Source organism: Cervus elaphus, chromosome 13 (genome assembly GCF_910594005.1).
Source record: "Cervus elaphus chromosome 13, mCerEla1.1, whole genome shotgun sequence".
NCBI lineage: Eukaryota > Metazoa > Chordata > Mammalia > Artiodactyla > Cervidae > Cervus > Cervus elaphus.
Genome location: NC_057827.1, coordinates 43702968 through 43722607, shown reverse-complemented (window position 1 = coordinate 43722607; position 19640 = coordinate 43702968).

The following is a 19640-nucleotide window of genomic DNA, read 5'->3' as shown; positions in this document are numbered from 1 at the left end:
AGGAAAGAAGGATCCATGGACCATCTCATTTCTTACTCAGTCCGCCAGCTGGGTGTTGAGACTATTTCCATGGCTTCCAACCCGTCAGTGCTTGAAAACATTTACTACGGAAAGGATCGCTGGCTTGGGGAAGACATTTGTCTAATTCGGCAACAGCACTTTACACTGCATTTCCAGATTATGCCTCTCCTTGAAAATGATCTATTACAGGAGCAGTTTATAAAATTAAACACTTGTCATTATGCAATGCAAAATTCATGAAGCAACCAAATGTCAGGGATCTACATATTTAAAAGATGGGAGTTTTAGCATTTCTTTCCTGGCAGGGACTCTGAGCAGTAAAAGGCCCAGAGAAAAACATAACTAATCACAAATCTGTTTTGGAATGGACCAAACCACTCCTTTTGGGGACCTTATTTTCCTATTGAAAAAGTAATTATTTCTTTAATAAATATTTACTGAGTATCTACTGTGTGCCAACCACTGTGCAAAGCAGGGGACAACATCAGTGAATATAGGCAATATTCCGGCTCTCATGGAGCTTACGTTCTAGTGAGTCGTGGGGTGCAGAGAGGTAAGCAATAAACAAGTAAACAAATAAATGAACAAGAAAATGATACTTTTGATATACAAGGTTCCCTCCCTACCCACGTATGCAATTTTTTTTGTTTTTTCTGTCACAGAGACAGGCGAGCTGTCTCTTCAAACTACAGCAACCTTTTGTGAATTGCCATGGTGAAATCATTCATATATGAACAGCTAATACTAACCAATTATGGGGAGCAGAACACAGCACTAGATTCAGAAATTATGAAATACCACAAGGTGAAAAGTAACTAGCTGTCTGCAAAACACTTTCCTTTGAAAAAATATGACCACACTCCTGACAAAACTGAAGATCATTCTGTTGAGACCCTCTAAGCTATGCTCTGTCCCATTGCAACTTCACGTCTATTAATAGCTCGGCAAGAAAAGAGGAAGCCATGAACACCCATTCTCAGATTTGGCAGTGATGGATGCAAGAGCACTAGGCGACCTAGGCACTTGCTTGTAACCCAGTTAGCCGTCCATTTTATGCTCATGACAAACACTGCCTGCTGGAGAGACCAGTGACTTGCACGTCAGCTCCTCCTGACTTTTGCACTGTGAACCACACCACCTGGCCCCAATTCATCTTCCGGGTCTGTTCTTGCAGTTTGAGATCCATGAATATGCTAAAGCCTGCGCCTCAGAACTCTGTTGTCTGATCACCAGCTCGCATCAAAGTTGCCAGTTGTGTCCTGACGTTGAGACCCAGCTGCTTTAGCACAGCCATTTTGATACCAGGAGCTTTTGAACATGGAAACATGGCTTTGACATAATATTTTAACTTCTGACTTTCAGTGTTTTAAAATACACATGGTGAGAGTTAAAGGTGCAGTGAGAATTGGGGATGTTGGTTTCACATGTTAATTAGTAATGACACAACAACAACAGTGATTTTGTATGTCAGAAGTGCCATTTGATATCATAACAGGTACATCAAAATGATTATGTCACAGTGAATGCATCAGATCACAACGTCAAAAGTTCTTGGATTGTTCTCTTTGTCTTCACTACTTATCTAGTGTATCTTACTTTGTTATCACCACTACTATGGAATGGAGGTGGAGAAGGCAATGGCACCCCACTCCAGTATTCTTGCCCTGAAACTCCCATGTACGGAGGAGCCTGGTAGGCTGCAGTCCATGGGGGTCGCTGAGAATCAGACACGACTGAGTGACTTAACTTTCACTTTTCACTTTCATGCATTGGAGAAGGAAATGGCAACCCGCTCTAGTATTCTTGTCTGGAGAATCCCAGGGATGGGGGAGCCTGGGGGGCTGCCATCTATGGGGTCGCACAGAGTCGGACACGACTGAAGTGACTTAGCAGCAGCAGCAGCAGCATGGAATGGAGGAGGCCTATTCCAGAAAATTCCTTAGTTAGAAAATGATATGAATATTCAGTCTCAGCCACAAATCTCACAGATCAGACGTCATGAGGCTCTCCTGCCATAACGTCATTCAGCTGTGTCAGAGAGCAGCTATGAGGATGATGAGGCCAAGGTCTGTCGGCAAGCTTTTTATGAGCATCTATGGTTCCCTAAGAGAGCTTCCCTGGTAACTCAGAGGGTAAAGCATCTGCCTACAATGCAGGAGACCCGGGTTCAATCCCTGGGTTGGGAAGATCTCCTGGAGAAGGAAATGGCAACCCTCTCCAGTATTCTTGCCTGGAAAATCCCATGGATGGAGGAACCTGGTAGGTTACAGTCCATGGGGTCGCAAAGAGTCGGACACCACTGAGCGACTTCACTTTCCATGGTTCCCTAAAAGGGCTTCCCTCATAGATCAGTAGGTAAAGAATCTGCCTCCAATGCAGGAGACCCAGGTTCAATCCCTGGGTTGGGAAGATCCCCAGGATAAGGAAATGGCAACCCACTCCAGTATTCTTGCCTGGAGAATCCCATGGACAGAGGAGCCTGGTGGGCTATAGTCCATGGGATCGCAAGACTTGGACACAACTTAGTGACTAAACTACCACCATGGTTTCCTAAAAGTGAGACCACTGAGGAAGGATCTCCTAGTAGAGTTTAGATCAGGGACAGGTATGATCCATCATAGGCTTCAGTCAGGGACACATGTATTTTGAGAGGTTAATGAGACCTAGTTTTTGGGAGAGGTGAATGAAACTTTCCAAGGGGAGACTATTGTGCACAAAATATTCCTGTACTGGGAAGTCTGAAGAGATCAGTTTAACTGGAACTTGGGACATGTGTCGGGAAGTGTGTGTTTGAAGAAAGTGGGATAGGGCTGGGAAAGGGCTTGAGTGTGTGATGCTAAGAAACTTTATATGGTGTTGAGGGAAAATACACAGCTATTGTGGCATTATAACAGGTGATTACATGACATCATAGTAGTTAAAAGACCACTCAAGGTTTCTTTTTGGCTTTTTTTGTGAGGTGGACTAGTATAGAAGTGGAATTAGAAGCCAAAAGAACTGTCCTGAAGTTACCCTACAACCCAGGTATAAGGCACTGAGGATTTAAACTCATTATGCAGTGGCTGCAGAAGTGGAAATGAAGACGTGTGTTTGAAAGAAATCAAGAAGAAAGAATTTCCAAATCTTAGAGAAAGTTAAATATTGGAGGGTAGAAGAAGGGTAAAACGAAAGACACCTAATGTACTGAACTGAGTTGAAGATCGGGAATATTGTTGCCATAGATAATAGAGGAAAGAATTGGGAGACATGTCTGTTTAGGGGGTGAGATTCGGATATTGATGAGACAGCCTTAAAGAACTATTCTACTGCAGAGATAAATGGTGATATGAGTTTGAAAGAGGCTGAAAAATCACAGTGGAAATGGAGGATATGGAAACTATCTTTGTAAAAGTGGTAGCTGAAGTCATGTGAGCAAAGCATCATTGTCATGTGAGCTGAAGTCATGTGAGCAAAGTTATCACTGTCACCACCGCCATTGACATCATCATGAAGCATTGTATAAGGGTACAGAGGGAGTAATTATATTTGTAAATTCACAATCATACCTATGAACAAAATCCAAGTTAGATAAAGTCCCCCGAGAGAAAGACCAGAAATCAGTGAAAAACAGAGGACACTGAGTTATTTGAAAAACAGGATAAGCAAAGTAGAGAAGAGAGGAGAATGCTTCAAGAAAGGGGTGCAGTCAGGATGCCATGATGAAACAATGAATTCAAGAAGGGGAAGGAGAATTGAACTATTTGACCTAGAGAAGCTAACTTCCTTTTTGGAAAGTAATGAGTTTACAGACAGGGTTAAGTAAGGAGTGACTGGAGAAGAAGTAGAGATTGGGCTAGAACTAAGCTTAAAAGGACAGAATCAAAGTTGGCAGGAACTTAGAGGTCATCTATTGTGACGACTTCTCCATTCAGGAATCACTTTTGGGATCTGCAGCCCTAACAGATACCACTTCCTCTTGTCGGAAGGGGGCGCCCTAGTTTGTCAGATAGTTGATTCCCTGTGTTTGAACAATAGGATACTGAGTCAATGAATCATTCATTTCCTTGAGATAAAATATAAAAGATACAACCATAGAAAGTAAGAATTTGCCGGTATCAGGAAAGTACAGAGGGATCAAGCCCCTATTTATTTTAACTAGAAGAGAGGCTTGTACATATTTAAAGGACAAGAAGAAGGAGCATTAGAGAATCTAGAGAGAGAAGGATGATAAAGCCTCTTAGAAACCAGAGGCAGGAAGTGATCAGAGACACAGATGGAAAGGGTATGTTCTTCTTATTTATCCACCCACTAACCAGTGCCTAATGCAGTGCTTTTAGCATAGCATGTGTGCAGTCGAGAGATGTGTTGGTTGATTAAATCAGAAGAAAAAATGCTTTTGAGATCCAGGAAAAGATAAAGGGAGGAATTCAAAATCAGATCTAGAATCTAACTAGTTATACAAAGTGGGTGAGCTAAGGACCAAGAGAAAATTCAGAAGCATCTCTTTGGCCACTGAAAAGAAAATGGCTGTTATTTTAGACCATTTTAAAGATAATTATTTATTTATTTATTTTTTACAAAAAGCTGTCTGAGTCCTTTATATCTTCTCCCCAAACTGAAGTAATAGGCAAGGGCATTGGGATCAGACTGTTCCTCCTGGAGATTGAGACATGCCAACAGAACCTTGGCCAGATGGGAACTGTACCCAGAAACTCAGAGGAGCATTTTGTTGCCCAGTCAGTTTGGACTTCCACCAGGTGCCTCCAGGGTAGAAGGCCAGAGCTTTGCCAGTCAAGAGCAGGGATGTAAGCTGCTGTTGTGTGAAAACAAGTTAAGTTGCTTGGTTCCAGGGAATACGGCCCAAGTGTCATAAATGCATCTGTTTAATAATGCGTATCAGTAGCTGTTCCAGAATTTGGGTGTCTTAAGCTGCCTTTGTCTCCTCATTTCTAGAAAAATGAACAAGTCTGGTCTTAGGAGAAGCACTAGATGGCAGCATAGGACATCTATTCAACTGTCTCTCACCACAGGCTGCTGGAATTTTGACAGATACAAAACGGTACCTGTGGTTTTGTGTATAAAACTGGTATAACTGTTTGTACATTTAAAAAATGTAACAATAAATTAAACATAAGGGAAAGGGGTTGCTAATAAATACAGTGTTAGACTGCATTTCTGTGTACCAGGTGACGACAAGCTTGGGCATTCAGACCTGATTTGTGCAGGGGTTGGGCAGGATGGAAAGCAAGTTGAAGGAGCTGCAACATTACGGGCTGGGTGGTTATGGCTTCTTTGAGTCTTGTTGGCGATTTGCCTGGGTGCCTATACACAATACACAGAGGTGAAAATCTCTGAAGATGAGGGGTACAATATGTGTACAAGTCTAGTTACAAGGAATTCTAGAAAGAAGCACTGTTCTGTGGTTCCCCAACTCAATGTTTGGGTGGGTGAAAGCTGAAATTGTGAGCTTATTATAGTTTTTTTTAAAGGGACACAAATCATGCCTTTCTGTCATTTCAAAAATGGGCCTTTTAAGCCTCCACACATCCTAGTCTGTGGGACCAGGCTCTGTACACACTGTCATCTAGGTTGATCCATTTCCTTCGGTCAGAACAAGAACAGTCTGAGATGCCAGGGACGTGGATTTGATACCAGGAAGGGCCAGTTTGGCTTACTGAAAAGGAAAAGGAAGCATGAACTATTCCAGGCCACATGTGGTGAACCTCACTCAACCAGCTGTCATGAAGATTCTTCACCACTCCTAGAAAAATACTTTGAAGCACAAATCCTATCAAGCTGGTCAGAAACTTTATCTTTTTATTCTTTTTTTTTACTCAACAAACATTTATTATTTACTATGTGCCAAGCATTGTACTGGGCAATGAAAGAGATCTAAAAACAAAACACAAACAGAAAACCCCTTTAAAACCCAAAACAGGACATAACATAATATACAACTTATTTATTACAAAGATGATAATAGTAATAAAGTAGTTACTACTGGCATAATGGCTCACAGTTCATGGCACATAGATCTACAGCATCTTTTTTGGGGTCTCATGATAACCCTATAGCTTAGATCTTTTTACAGGTAACCAAACTGAAGTTCAAAAGTAGTAATTTGCCCAATATCACAGCCAATAAGTAGAACCAGTGGAACTTGAGGCTAGTCTCTTGACTCTAGTTCTTGAACTCTCCATTACACCATACAACTGTAAAGGAAATGCTTCATATTTTATGCCACTTCAAGTTCTTGTCCTCTTGAAAACATCTTAATCTCAGAAATGTGTTGAAATTTAGACCAAAGATTTAAATTCAAGTGCTATGTGATTATTTGTTTAGTAAATGATGTTTAGAAATAAAGATGTGTTCTACTAATGGTAGAATAAAAACAAAAGTAAGGTGGTATGGAAAACAATTGCACCTTGGTTTGAGGTTATTTTATTGCTTATTTACAGCTAGGGCACATGTTCCTTTCAATAACAATCTTCTTTCTATTGAGTGAACATATAGACTTCTTCTGGTGTAGGAAAGGGTGTTTTCCAGATATCGTTTCTTTACTTCTTACACCTAAATTTCTCTCACTTCCCTCATTGTTTCCCCAGGGCTGCTATGTTTTGCTCTGTAGTGTATACTCAGCACTTTGCAAACTGCTGGGCATTTAGTGGTTTCTTGTTCATTTGTTGAGTGAGTGGCATGAATGAAAACAGAATCACCATCTATTGGCCTCACTTGGACAAGCCCAAGCTGGCCTTCTACATCTTTCCAGAGGATCTCTCTATTTTAAGGTTAGAACTATTTCACATCTTATCTACTAATCAAAACTGTCCATACTTTCCGTAGTATCAGTTCACACAATCCAGTACTCCTTTTTAGGTTTTCTTCATTGTTCTCCAATTGTTTCATGTGGGTGAGTCATGTTTCCCCAACCGGAGTGTCAGGTCTAGGAGGGCAATGCTTCTCATCACACAGTATCAGTTTACTTGCCTCTCGCAACATTTTGCCTGTTTAAATCTATAAATGCTCTGTGGTCATACTTGTCTGTAGTGGCACATTCCAGTCTAATTCCATCTACAGGCACTTGAGCATGAGTGGGGAGGTGGAGATGCTATCTTTTTGGGGGGTGTTCCACCAGGTGAAATCACCCTCTTTCAATGTGGGCATTCAAACTGACAAGCCGCATTGCTTTATTCCTAGGGCCTGCTGATTGCCCATTTTAGTGATCTAGGTTCATCAAGTCTTTTTTAACTAGTCACAAAGAGCCAGTTGTATAACCACAGTCCGAATTGGATCATATTACCCAGGAGATGAGCAAATGCCAGATATAGCCTCAGATAGAGTCTGGAGGACTTGAAACTTATAGCCTATGATGTAACTCAGAAGCAAAGACCACTAAAAGGTAGGTTGATTTCCTCTCACTTAGCATTCCATGGAGTGAGTCATTTAACTACTCAATATTTTTTTTTTTTAAACAAGCTTTTTTAGAGATTAGAGATTAATCTCATTAGCGATTAATGAAGTTTTTTCCTCTCCTTTGCTTTCTGTGTGTATAAACCCAGAGTTGGCTTATGGGTAGGTAATATGTTGCTGTCTGTAAGGTAGGATTTGAAGTCCACAATTTTCCCCCTGCTGATCTACTATAGTACAGTCTTTGGCATCGTTTATTTTGGATAAAGCATCACATTTAGAAAATTTATGTGAAAATGGATATCACCTGGCCGAGACCTTAGGAATTACTAACAAAGAATAATTCATTAGGTCATTTCATTTCCCCTCAGCATTCACATCACTACTCCCACTTTCCACCTTCTTGCCCTACACACACACACATAGAATATGTAGGAGGGCAGAATGAAAAACTCATCACTCAGGGGTAGAAAATTCTAAACAATCTCTGTTCAGTTTTTGATTAATCAGAACCAATAGAGATTTGGAAACAACAAAAGGAAAATTCTGATCTTGTGACAATACTTTAAGTGTTAATTTCTCCCCTCCTATGTTAGTGTTAGAATTTTCAAGAGGTAATGATTCAGAATTCCTCCTAAGGCTTTACGGATGGCCACAAGCAGGTGGAAATACTTCCACTTTCCACAGTAATCAGACATTTAGAGATTCAAGTCAGTGAGAAGAGACACAGAAATCCAGGCCACGGGCTGGTGTTCCCAGCACAGGGATATAGAATCCTCATAGCTTGTGCCCAGCAAGGGTGAGGAAGTTCTTTCCTTTTTGGCTCTAACTGCCCTTAGATCTCAGGGACCCTCTTAAGTCTCAACAGATGACAGAAACATCTATGGAAATAAGTCTCTGAAGGTGGCAGAGAGAGCGAGTATGCAGCGGCCCTCAGGAGAGGGGCAAAGGGAGTTTTCCACAGAATGTGTATGTGTGTATGTTAGTCTGTCAGTCATGTCCAACTGTTTGCGACCACATAGACTATAGCCCACCAGGCTTCTTTATCTATGGAATTCTCCAGGCAAGAATACTGGAGTGGGTAACCATTTCCCTGGGATCTTCCTGACCCAGGGATTGAATTTGGGTCTCCTGCATTGTAAGCAGATTCTTTACCGTCTGAGTCACCATGGAAGCTCTTCCCGCAGAATAGGTGATGTTAAACCTGATAATGCAAATAATTGAACTGCAAAAAGATTGTTTCTGAAGCTCACGATTAGATTTAGTACCTGCTTTTATAAGATAATAAAATATTTTGAGATCAGAAGTGAGAGGATCAAAAATCTGAAAGAACCAGAAGTCTGTTAGTTTTTATAGAGGGGCGGGGTCCCAATTATGTACCCTCAGCCAATGCCCTGCCAGATTGTCCTGAGGTTTCAGGTACAGGTATGCTCTATCTCAGGTTTAATCAGCACGTACATGTTTGCTGGTTGATGGCACTCCTGTCAAAGGCCTTCAAACCCTTCTATAATTGTCTTGCACCAGACCTAGCCAGAGGCCCAGGGTAATTCATGTTTCCATGGGAACTGTGCCCAGGAGAGGACAGAGCAACCAGTGTGGGAGTAGAGGAGAAGGTGTGCAAGGATCCAGTGTCCCACCTTCTTTCATTCTTCGTGCCATTTACCTATATTTTATCATTTTTGTGTTTGTAAAAACACAGAAAACCCGATCATTTCTTTGTGGGCAATACATCTACAGAATTAAGAAGATAATTAAGTAGTAAATCTTTAAAGCTTCAGATCCTCTGAAGTGACTCAGGCTAAACCACCTCAATTGTCAAATAACCAGCTTTGCCTTTGCTGATGTTCCTGGAGCTGAACTGTTTTAGGGAGAAGAGTGAGATTCAAAGGATTGTATGTGCTTGTGTGGTGGGGTTGTGGTGGCAGCAGTGGTGGTGTCTGTGATGTGGAGTATATGAGAGTGTGTGTGTGTGAGTGTGTGTGTGTGTGTGTGTGTGGTGAATCTTACATTCCGTAGCTTAAAGGAGTTAGTGGGAATAATACTATTATATGGTTTTAGGCAAATGGTTCACCTACATTATTGGCATTTCCAAGTATCTGCAGCTGGGTCAAACGCAAGCTGTACTAAACTGTACTTTGTTAGTGCACTCTGACATTTAGTTCTTTCAGGTAGCTCAAAAGTTGATGGACCAACATCCAGGCCAGACAAGACAGTCTGGGGTTCTAGAAGGGACTTAGCCTCTGCAGACTGGTGTTCTGGCCTGTACATGCATGCTCAGTTGCTTTAGTCGTCGCCAACCCTGTGACCCTAGGGACCATGGCCCATCAGGCTCCTCTATTCATGAGGTTCTTTAGGCAAGAATGCTGGAGTGGGATGCTGTGCCCTCCTCCAGGGGATCTTCCCAACCCAGGGATCAAACCTACTTCTCTTATGTCTCCTGCATTGGCAGGCAGGTTCATTACCACTAGAGTCACCTGGGAAACCTGGTGTTCTGGCCTAAATACATCCTATCTGTATAACTACCTCAGATGGTTGTTATGAGGGAAAAATTGAGGCATCTCAGGAAAAGTGCTCAGGCTGTTGCCTATCCTTTACTAGCTACTCAACAAATGGACCTTCTCCACCTATTTGGCATAGCAAGACACAATGGCTTAGCCCTTTCCTTTTGTCCTTATCACTTTATTTTTAAAAAAAATATTTATTTATTTTTGACTGCACTGGGTCTTTGTTGCTGCACAGGCTTTCTCTAGTTGGGGAGAGCATGGATTGCTCTCTACTTCTGGTGTACGGGCTTCTTATTGCGGTGGCTTCTTTGGTTGTAGAGCATGGGCTCTGGAGCGCAGGCTCAGTAGCTGTGTTAGGCTTAGTTGTTCTGGCGTGTGGGGTCTTCCTGGACTAGAGATGGAACTGGTGTCCCTTGCATTGCAAGGTGGATTCTTAACAACTGGACACCAGGGAAGCCCTTATCACTTTAGAAACCATAATATAATCTTCTTTTTACTGTCCTTCCAGAAAATTCACTTCTTTTCCCACATAAAGCCAAGACATAGTTACAGGATGAACCTAAATAGCACATATTTCTGATGTGAGGAAATATTCAGTATTTTCTTATGTCTACTGTGGAGACTTTAAATCTGGACTCCAGCCTTATGATCCATTGTTTAATATTAATACTATGACATACAGCAAGATCGCAGGAACTCTTACGTTAGTATTTTCTTCACACAGACACAAAAATTATCCTTCAAAGGCCTAACTTAGATTTTCTGTGCTGGTCTATAACTATCTCTTATTTCTATGCTGGTGCATATCCATCTCTTTGTGAACTCTGACTGCCATTACAGTTACATGTTCTGAAATGATTTCTTCCATATTAATAATATCTTTCCCACAAGATATTTAGCTCTAAGTGTGTAGGGTCCATAAAAAAATATTTTTTTCTGTGGTATATTCTACAATGAGAATGTTTGTTGATTGGTGGATGACATTGGTGATTTTATTATGTAGGAAGTAATTATCTAAAATGTGGACTAATGAATTTGGATCTCTGATTTCTTCTTCTTTCTCTACCACTTTACTTACTTTACAGCTCCAAACCCTTCCACTAGACAATGGACAAGGCAGAAAAAAGATAATCTGATCTCTAGGTCCAGCTCCTTGATGAAAGAGAATTTGAGAAACCATTGCCTAGAATCAAATGTTTGAGTTATCTGTGGTTTTTCAGTTATCCATGCATTCTTTATTACTGTTGGCAAGGCCTCCTGGAGAGAACCTCATGAAAACTTTACAAAGAACACCATTATTGTGGGGAGGTAAGGGTGAAGTGTAATATATGGAATGAAATGTAAGTGCTGCAGCTGTTCAGCTGGGTATAATAATACACACCTGATGCTACTTATGTTCTGATGTCCTAGTAGCAGCTGCTAAGAATTTTTAAACAAAGAAAGCACAGGATATTTGCATAACTAATTCTGAGTATAGGAATTTGTGTTATTATTGTTAATAATGAAAAGGAGGAGAGGAGGAAAATAATAAGGACTGTGTAACTGGTGGAACCACTTAAATGCTCACTTCCTCCCTCCCTTCTTCCCTCCACCTCCTCCCTCTTTCTTTTCTGTACTGCTAAAGGTGCTAGGTGGAGGGAAATAGGAGGAATTAGGAAAAACTGTGTATGTCACACTGGGGTCAGTTCTGTTCTGCTGGTATCTGTCATGATGAAAACTGAGAAAATTTTCCTAACAGCTCCCATGTCTTCATTTCAGCAGCTACCAACATCACACTGTCCTAACACTAGGGTACCATGGGCCAGTCCACACATTATAGAAAGTGCTGTAATGTAGCTGCTGTTTACCAACAGCAGACGGCATAAGCACTGTGGGCACATTTCCCATATGGCACAGCATGGTAGAAATGTGGACTTTGCCAAGACATTGGTGACCTTACATACATTTGCAAAAAGTCAAATACAATAAAGTCAATATCCAGGGTCTGAAACAGTTTAACACTAATAACAGGGCTTTCCCTTCTGGTTTTTACATCCTACTTGTATCACTCTTTCAGAATCCATTAAGACAGGACTCTAAGGCTAAGAGGTAATATCACAGGGCCCTTGCTGTTCTGTGCATACTAAGCAGACCACATAACTCTCAGGGAAGCGAATGGTAAAGTGGCTCCAATTTCTTAACAGAGTCAGTACATCTTCTAAGAAACATAACTGCATTTACTTTCGCAGTGAAGGCAGTTGCCGCTTGCCTGTGCCAGCTTCCACTGAAGTCCAGTGCTGGGCCTAGTGGGGTGGAGTGGGTATAGAAGGGAAGGACTACTTCTGGCTTTTTGCTTCTCTGATTATTTCCAAAACCAGTGCAGCCTCCCTCTTATTATGAGATCTAAGGCAAAGAATTGAGAGGCTGCTTAAATTTTTATGTCCCAGAGTGCCAATTGCTTTCAAAGGAAAGTAATGGCCTTGATGTGAATATCACTGTGCACAATAAAAGAGTGCAAAAGTGGGAATAATCTTTCAAGAGTTGCTGCTGCTGCTGCTGCTAAGTCACCTTAGTCATGTCTAACTCTGTGCGGCCCCATAGACGGCAGCCCACCAGGCTCCCCCGTCCCTGGGATTCTCCAGGCAAGAACACTGGAGTGGGTTGCCATTTCCTTCTCCAATGCATGAAAGTGAAAAATGAAAGTGAAGTTGCTCAGTGGTGTCCGACTCTTAGCGACCACAAGGACTGCAGCCTACCAGGCTCCTCTGTCCATGGGATTTTCCAGGCAAGAGTACTGGAGTGGGGTGCCTTTGCCTTCTCCATGTCAAGAGTTACCTTGGCTTAATTTAGTCTTTTGGGGAGATGAAATGCAAAGGATCCAGGCTTTAATATCTATTCCTCATTATTCCCATCCCTCTAATGCCTCACCCCCACCCCTGTCTCTCTAGAAGGCTGTTGTTTACTGTGTATTTATGTGTCCAGAAGCAGCCAGACCTGTTTGAGAGCTTCAGAAATATGATCTCAGAGAATCATTCATCAGAACCTCAGGGATCTCTGCTAAGGAGAATAGTATAATATTCTTGGGGCAAGCAGTAGTCAAATACCTTTGCTTATAAGCTACATTAAGCAAAATCCCTACCCTCTTGCCTATCAAATGCTGTATAGTTTGTAGATACATCATTCCATCAAGTAAGGTGGGAGGAAGTCAATATGCCTTTTAAAATTTATGCAATTTATGATGGAAGGATGACCATTCACTCTCTGTATGCAATGCAGGGTGACAGACCTATAATGGCTGTCTCCAGAGTCCTCTCTCCAAACAAGGGTAGACTTTCTCTGGTTACTCTGTAACCTGCATAGAGCAGCATATTTTACCTGTAAATGTATTAAAGTCTACAGTGCTGAGCTAGGTATTTTTCCTAGAATTTAGAAGTAGACTGTCTAATGACAGGTCTTGGTCACTTCTTGGGTAGATTGTTCAAAGTGATTACTTTGGTCAAGGGAAAACTAAGGTTTTTAAGACCAGTGTAGTTATTTTGCTACAGTGTAGAGAAAAATGCTATTCACACAAACTGTGCCACAAAAGTCTCACCAGATCCTGGTACTCATTCAGGTGTCCCACAAATACATATTACAAACCACAAGAGAAACTGGGGAGATATTACTAATAGTCTTCACTTGGTATCTGTGGGAGATTGGTTCCAGGACTCTCGCCATCCCACAGACACCAAAATCCACAGATACTCAAGTCCCTCACATAAAATGACATAGTATTTGCATACAACCTGTGAACATCCTCCTATAAACTTCAGATCATCTCTAGATTACTTATAATACCTAACACAATGCAAATGCTATGTAAATAGTTGCTTGTTGTTGTTCAGTTGCTCAGTCATGTCCAACTCTTTGTGACCCCATGGGCCGCAGCATACCAGGCTTCCCTGTGTTTCGCGATCTCCCGGAGTTTGTTCAAACTCATGTCCATTGAGCCATCCAACCATCTCATCCTCTGTTGACCCCTTCTCCTTCTGCTCTCAATCTTTCCCAGCATCAGGGTCTTTTCCAATGAGTCAGCTCTTCACATCAGGTGGCCAGAGTATTGGAGCTTCAGCTTCTGCATCAGTCCTTCCAATGAATATTCAGGATTGATGTCCTTTAGGATTGATTGATTTGACCTTCTTGCTGTCCAAGGGACTCTCAAGAGTCTTCTCCAGCACCATAATTTGCTTATGGCAAATTCAAGTATTGCTTTTTTTGGTCTTTTCTGGAATTTTGTGAGGAATATTCAGTCTGTGGTTGAATGAATTGGTGGATGTGGAACCCACAGATTTGGGAGGCTGATTGCATGTAATAATACAGCACAGGTATCAGTTGGCATAGGTGAAGTGCTATTGCAAGAACTCTCAAATCTTAGTGGCTCACCACAGTAGTGGTTCTACTTGCTCAAATCATGGTTCAATGCAAGTTAATGGGGTGAATGCAGGCCTTCCACATAAAGTTCCTATGTATTCTAGGGCCTTGAAGAGGTCTGTTGAATTCTTTGAAATCAACTAACATAGAAGAAAGAATGTAGAGAAGGTACAACCATTCTAAACTGCTTTAACACAGACGTGACATATTGCTCCTTCTCAGGTGTTATTGTGAGAACAAATCACATTACTAATTGCAGTGGATCTGAGACATGTGACCAACTATTCACCAAAGAAAACACAGATAAGGGTGATCAGTAGTTTCTGTCACAGTTCTTCTACTCTGCTCTGGCAATAGCAGTATCTTTGTAAACAGAGGACAAGCCCTTTTTAAATTGTTGTTGTTATGGGATCTAGCTAGGTCATACTGCCAGCCTTATTCAATGTAATGACTTGTAAAAGAATTGCAGACACAATAGGGTGACCATAAAACTTTTCTTTTGTATTATCTTCTTACACTGTACATTGTACTGTGAATATCACAGCTGGGGATCAATATTTCAGGGTGACAGTGGTGGATTCACAACCAGCCACATCTTGTCAAGCGAGCATGCACCACAGGCCCTTGATCTGAGCCTGGGTAGCTGGTTAAGAGGGTTGTAAATTTCAAGACAGTGCCATTCCCAATTGCAATGGCACCTCCTGTTTCACTTCTAGCTCCTCGGTGAGAGTGTCTCCTCCCACTGGCATGACATTTAGATTGTTTTAGTGGCTCCTAAGATGGGTGTGAGGAGAAGAGAAAAACTCCTTTGAATTGTAATCAGTCTGTCTCTAGACATAATGCTAGCAAAGATGCTTAAACAGCAATCTGTAAAGATGTTAAGAAAATATTTGTAGTGCTTCACACACACCTATAGACAAAAAACAGTTCTTGTTGCTGTAGAAGCAGCAACACTGTACAGCCTTAATTAAAGCATCATCTGACCTGTTTTTTTTTTTTTTTTTTTATGCTACAGTTGCAGAATCCTGCTGAAGAAAAGGATTAATTACAGATGAGCTGTGTGTCATGATAATTAACTATTGCGGCTTCTCTTATTTGCCACATTCTGGTACTTTTTCCGCTTTAGTACATTCAAGGAATGAGAATTTTTATCACATCCCCTGCCTGCAGTCCCTGATGGATTTGTCACACATAAATTTGCACAGCATACACAAAATATTGAGCCATCAGCGTTTTTTTTTAATCCCTGTGCACATTGGAACAGATAGCAAAGTCAAGCTTGTAGTAGGGCAAAAAGGTCCAGGTATAGAAATATTAAAGAGATCATGAGATGTGGGGAAAGCAGATTGAGAAAGGATCCTGGCATGAAGCTGACAAAAGCTAACTTTGGAGATCTCTGAGCACAAGTTGACAGGAGGCAAATAAATTGAATCCAAATGATCCTGATGAGATGACAAGATCATCAGGCTCTGATCTGATTAAGACTCGGGATTTTCCACTCAACGCAATGCAAGCTGTTTACTGCCAAGGTCACATCAGGTTGTACGGTTTTCCACAGGATGTAGAACTTTCAAAAGCATCTGTGGAAAGTGGAGCCATCATCCTAGAAAATGCATAATTTCCTCCACTCAAAAGGATTCTATTAGCATTACCATTTGATTTCTTAAGTGTCATGGCTGAAAGTGCACCTGGCACCACCTAGCAGTTCCCTTCTGTTTTGGTTTGTTCTCGGCTCAATTGAGAGCGGTGAGTAGTTGACCGAGATGAATAGTGACGATCTTCTTTGACTTTGGAGCATCTCATTTTGGTGCTGCAGACAGCTCAAGTTATGACCACAGCATCCCTTTAATCATCTCACTTCTAGAATTTTTGAAAATAACATCTTCACCTTCATTTCTCTAGCCCTCTTGATAGTTTCATAGGTGCATAGTTCTCTCTATTGAGTTTCTGTCTAATCATAATACCTAGGGTGGCTTCACTTTTCCTAATTCTGACTTTTAGATATGATTTACAAAAGTAAAGTTCTAATTCTGCATCTTACCAATTCCTGAATAATTATGTGTAAAGGAATACTTTCTGTAAATAGTGAAAATTGCCATTTATTTGAGATGAATTATTTTGTAACATAAATTCTTTAAGAAAATAAATTATTTCACCTCTCCTTTCACAATAATTTAGACATAGGCTGTAATGTTATCTAGTACAAATGCCTAACTTATGAATTTAAGGGCACAGAGTGACCTAGTCTCTTAGGTTCATCACATATTACTTTTTGGAACATGGCAAATTACAAATAAATAATTAACAAATGAAGTATATTTTGATTTTCTAGGAAATATGCTTCCCATACTTCTAATGATTTATTTAATTCTACCAAGTTACAAGATAAACCTATTTAGAAAGAGAATTGTATGATCATTTTCTAGTCATTTAGGATTGTGTTTTCCATATATAAAATCCTGAGAGTTCACTCAGTGCCTTATCAAGGTTCAAAAAGTCTCAACTCTCATATTTGATTACATAAGTATGTGTTTTAAAATAAATACATGTAAATCCATGGCTGATTCATATCAATGTATGACAAAACCCACTGAAAAAAAAATAAATAAAATTAAAAAAAATAAATAAATAAAATAAGGCACCAAATATGAACAGTTGTCATTTTTCTTAAATAATTAAAACCCATAAAAGTTAAGAACTGCTTGGCTGATGTCTAAAGTCAGTGTTCTGGCTGATTTTCTTCTGTATAAATAGCAGATGCTCTTCTCTCCTAGACGAACTGAAATTCACATATACATGCCTTCTTACCCAAGTGTATACCACAGTTAAGAACAGTTAAGATGGACTTTGGAGGTAATTCAGAATTAATAGTAGTGCATTTATTTATTTATTATTGCATTTATTTATTCTTTGCAAAATTTAATTGTAGGCAGACATCTTCAGTTTAAATTTAGTTTAGATAAACGTGTGGCAATACATACATTGATGTAGGCATCACAGAGGAACATGGAATTCTCTCCAGAGTGAAACTGATGAACATGTGTATGTGACTTTAACATTTTTTTCAGATATGCTTAAATAAAAATACAAGATACTAAACAGTTTTGGAGAGACATTAAGAATGAAGATGTGAACCTAAAAAAATTATTTTAACCCTTTCATCAGGGCAAGAGTCCTTTGTTCTATTTATACAGAATTTTTGAATAGAATTTTTCTTATATTTGTATAAGATGCTTTAGTTTATATAGTAGTTATTTTGATCTTGGTAGCAATCCATTTGTTTAAGTAAATGCAATTATCCTTATTTTATAAAAAATATATTATTATCCTCATTTTACAGGTGAGAAAACTGAGGTTTAAGTAGGCTATATTATTTATCTGGACTTTATTTATGCCAGTTAGGTAAGAATTGGGGCAGGGTGATTAAAATCTAGTTCAGTGTTCTGCCCACTGTACTGTGCTCCTTCTTTTTCACCTGTAGAAAAAGAGAGTGATGCTTATTGCTTTCAACTTCACCCCCTTGCTTTTCATTGGTTCTGGAGTGAGGTTTGGCAGGGCTGGGGATTAGACAAGGAATTTCTCATGCAGGTCAATAGGCCTTTGAAGCTAATGTATGATCAAAGCAATGAACCAAGTAAAGAATATAGATGACAATAAGTCTGTAATGGTGGAACAAATGAAGAAACAAAAAACCCACAAACAACCAAACAAAGAAAATGGTATAATGGCCATAAAAATGAACTTCTGCAATCTCTGGCTGCCAGGATCATAACTGACTGTCTCAGATGCTATATTCTAAAATTTGTCACTCCATTCACCTTGAAGCCACCTTTTGGACCAGCTGCTTCCAGACAATAAAAGAATGCTGCAGGATTGCTGACTTAAGTCATTCCTGACAGTCCTGTTCCTGGAGGATACAGGATTCCTCTGACTGGCAACTCTTGTTAGATGATTCCCCACTGGCTCATCCCAGGGGAGTGGCAGTGGAAGTGGTGAGAAGTGGTTGAATTCTGGATATATGTTAAAGTAGGACTGATAGAACTAATTGACAGTTTGGATGTTAGAGTGAGAAAAATAGAGGTCAAGGATGCCTCCAAAGCTTTTGACCCAAACAACTTGGAAGCTGGAGTGTTATCAACAGAGATGCTTCAAGTAGAGCATATTTCCAGGGGTGGAGGAGAGGAGGAGATCAGGTGTTTAGTAGTTTCGTGGCACCGAGTTTGATGTATCTATTAGACACCTAAGCATATACTTTAGGTAGGCAAAATGAATATGGCGTATGAATCTGGAGTTCAGGAAAGAGGTCTAGATTGGAGTTATATGTTTGGTAGTTATCAATACATAATTGGGATTGAATGAAGTAACTGAGAAAGTGAGTGGGGATAGAGAAGAGAATTGGTCTAAGGACTAAATGGAATGTTGTCAGAGGGAAGAGGAAGAATTGGCAAAGAAGCCTGAGAAGAAGAAAGCAGTAAGGTAGGAGAAAAATTAAGAGTTTGGTGCCCTGTCTCTGAGACATACCCAAGCAGTTGAGAGATCGGAGTTGCAGACCTGAGCGAGTTGTAAGAATAGGACAGGCTAGTGTTCTTCAGTACAAGGATTTTTGGATTGACTGTGATGTTAAGTGCAAGATCAACATTATGAAGCTTTCAACTATTTGTTATGGGCCATGAATCAGTAAAGTAAATGCTTTTGGTCTACTCAAACCAGCTTCAAGAATGGAGGAAATCTTTTGGCTTATGTATCTAAAATGTTCAATGATAAGGTGAGATTTGGGTGAGATTTGATCCAGTTGCAAGTGATGTCACTTGGAATGTGAGTTCTTTTCTGTTTTTGTATTTAATTTTCCGTAGTATAGATATCTTTCTAAAGCTGGTTTCTCTCAAAGTTTCAAAATCCCTGTCAATGGCATCAAAGCTAATGTTAAAGGCTTTGTGATTCATTTTTGGTGGTGGGACAGAGAATTCTTTTCTGGCAGTTATGAGAGTGAAAGAGACAGAGAGAGAAAGCTCCTTTCTTAGAAGTATCCAAAAAATATCTCATGACTTTTGTCCAAATTAATGTATATCCATTCTTGTGGCCAAGAAGATAAGCAGCACAGATTGACTGGATCCATTCAGTTCCTTTCCCACAGTGACACCAGAGCTGGAGATAGACCAGTTCTGCAAAAATTGTGATTATGAGGTTAGGAGGAAAAACATGGAAACTGTGGAGATTGACTACAGTCTATAAGATAGCTAGACTTCTTGTTAAATGTATCAGGTGGTCAAGGGTGAAGTGTTGGAAGTGGTCTCTTTGGAACCACAACAAACTAGGTAACTCCAAGACTCATTAGTGTAG